This window comes from Sinocyclocheilus anshuiensis, unplaced genomic scaffold, assembly GCF_001515605.1.
Source record: "Sinocyclocheilus anshuiensis isolate Anshui unplaced genomic scaffold, SAMN03320099.WGS_v1.1 scaffold6064, whole genome shotgun sequence".
Classification (NCBI taxonomy): Eukaryota; Metazoa; Chordata; class Actinopteri; order Cypriniformes; family Cyprinidae; genus Sinocyclocheilus; species Sinocyclocheilus anshuiensis.
In genome coordinates this window covers 29,113-32,126 of record NW_015542913.1, presented here as the reverse complement: position 1 = coordinate 32,126, position 3,014 = coordinate 29,113, and the positions used below count along the sequence as shown (strand labels likewise).

Genomic DNA, 3,014 nt, shown 5'->3' with positions numbered 1-3,014 from the left:
ATGTGTGTGTGTTTGTGTGTGTGTGTGTGTGTGTTTATTTAGATACTTAAGCATTGCTTTTTTTTTACCCTGAAAGCGAACACAGGACTCGTCTTTATCAATCAGATGAAGAACTGGAGAGATGCTCAGAGTTACTGCAGACAGAATCATATTGATCTGGTCAGTGTGAGAAACCAGGATGAGAATGAGAAGGTTAAGAAGATCATTAGTGATAATCACTCATCTGGATCGGTCTGTTCAGAGACTCATGGCAGTGGTCAGATCAGAGTAACACTTCATTCAGATACTGGGATCCTACTCAACCTAACATTAATGAAAACTGTACAGCAGTAAAACGTGACCCTCTTGGACAATGGCATGACATCTCCTGCACCAACGCATATCCTTTCGTGTGTCATGAAGGTGAGTAGATCCTCACCAAACACACACAATCCATCCATCACCTCCAGATCTCTTAAAGCTATATATACGTATATATATATATACATATATGTGTGTGTGTTTGTGTGTGTGTGTGTGTGTGTTTATTTAGATACTTAAGCATTGCTTTTTTTTTACCCTGAAAGCGAACACAGGACTCGTCTTTATCAATCAGATGAAGAACTGGAGCGACGCTCAGAGTTACTGCAGACAGAATCATATTGATCTGGTCAGTGTGAGAAACCAGGATGAGAATGAGAAGGTTAAGAAGATCATTAGTGATAATCACTCATCTGGATCATATGTCTGGATCGGTCTGTTCAGAGTCAGAGACTCATGGCAGTGGTCAGATCAGAGTAACTCCTCATTCAGATACTGGAACTCTGGTGAACCTAATAATGTTGGAGGTCATGAAGACTGTACAGTGACTGAACCGAACGCTCAGGGACGATGGAATGACATCTCTTGCACCAAACAATTTCCTTTAGTGTGTCATGAAGGTGAGTAGATCCTCACAAAACACACACAATCCATCACCTCCAGAGCTCCTAAAGTTCACGCTACATGTCTGACATGACAAATTCATCCACAGTGTTTGTTCTGCATGTTGTTTTTGATCAGTCTCTCTCTAGTTTCTGCTTGTGGTTTGTTTGGTTTCCAGATAAACTGATTGTGATCAGAGAGAATCTGACGTGGTCTGAAGCTCTGAGATACTGCAGACAGAATCATGTGGATCTGGTCTCGGTTCATTCAGAAGAGATTCAGCGTCGTGTGATGAACGTGGTTAAACAGGCGTCTACTGCGGCGGTGTGGTTGGGTTTACGTTACTCTCACATTTTGGGCGTCTGGTTCTGGGTGAGTGGAGAGACCGTGTGCTATCAGAACTGGGCTCCAGGGAACGGCACATCAGAGGAGGACTGTGAACACACAGTGAGATCTGGAGCAGTTCAGTCTGGAGGAGATCAGCGCTGGATCAGCCGTCCTGAAACTGACAAACTCAACTTCATCTGCAGCAGATATTAAGAGTGAAAGATACACAGACCTTTCATGTAAGAAAACAAGTGCTTGTGTGTTCACTTCCTTTAACTTCATTTTCATTCAGCACTTTGTTAAATCATAATTTTACATATAATAACTTTAGTCTCAGCAGGCAGTCGCACCTGAGGGTTAAAAAGGCAGAAATCTTCTGTTCAGATATTTGTTAATATAGTTTAAATATATTCTTTAGTAAACTGTTTTTGAGCTGTAGATTGTCTGATTTGCTCTGTTGAGGGTCTGTTTTCCATCCGGTGGGTGAATTTCTGTTGATGCATCAGTGTGATTCCTGTGGGTTTGTTTGCTCCATAAGAGCCTTAATGGCAAGAATTGCTTAACATATTTTTAGCTTTTACAAAACTCTTTCAACATGTACTTTGTGTTATTTAGTAAATAAAAAAATATGAGATTCTTCTTTAATTCTGTGAGGGGTCATAAGGGCATCATATTTACTCATCATTAGAGAAACCGTTGTACTTTTATTTTATTTGTTTAATCATGAGATAATGTACACTTTTCAAAGCGCAATTAACTAAAGCAATCGAGTAGCATATGAATTAATTTCTGTATTATATGTGTTTTAAGAATCTCTGGTAACACTTTATAATAACTTTCATTAATACATTTTTAACAAACATTATGTAATGCCTAATGGATCATTAGTTCATATATATTCACATAACTAGAAACGTGTAGAACAATGTGCTTGTTAATGTTTACTAATAAATGTATTAAACATTACCTAATAATTAACATTTCATGTAAATTAGAATGGTTACAAATGTCATTAAACTTCTAATTCATATGATCAAGCACTTACTGAAAATCTACAAATGATTTTAACAGATGTTATACAATGATTAAAAGCTTTTGTTAATGCACAACATTTGCTGCTGTTTAGGTGTGATACGGGTCAGGTTAGGGACAGCTGTGGTGGTATGGGTAGGTTTAGTTGGGTAGTAGGGTTGGGTAAGGGGTCAACAAGTGTACAGGGGTCAATTTGTTAAGGGAACAAGATTCAGTCTATTTATGTTGCTGTATCATGTTTTGATAAATGATAAAATAAGTATTTTTCTTTAAAATGACCCCCCCCTCCCGTTGATGTATGACTCAAGGAATACTCTGTTTAATGATTCACAATAGTATACTAATATAATTGTTGAGGTGATAAAAACATGTTTTGCACCCAAATTACAATGTGTGATATGTCTTTACCAAGCATTTAGCTAAACTTAACTAACCACCCTTTACACAAACGTTGTTACAGTAGCTAAAAGTCCAGTGCCAATAAAGATACAAAAAAAAATAGTAAATGTTTATAAACATTTAAAAATGATGAATAGTCTCCATTTTAGATTGGGTACTGCAAAAACATGAACAAATTATTAATAAATGATTTGTAAAGATTTTAAAATAGGGTGAGTTCCAGTCATTTGGGACACTTTTTGCCATCAAAATGACTGCTCATAAAGGTACGGATGATTAGTAAATGTTTATAAACCTTTACAATTGATGAATAGTTTCCTCTTTAGATTGGATACTGCTAAAACATTAACAAA

The 3,014-nt window shown here is 36.9% G+C and overlaps 1 pseudogene; it reads left to right on the top strand.

The window, feature by feature from the left end:
• Positions 1-76: 76 nt before the first annotated feature.
• On the top strand, positions 77-1,519 carry LOC107694699 (C-type mannose receptor 2-like; annotated as a pseudogene).
• The last annotated feature ends 1,495 nt before the right edge of the window (positions 1,520-3,014 follow it).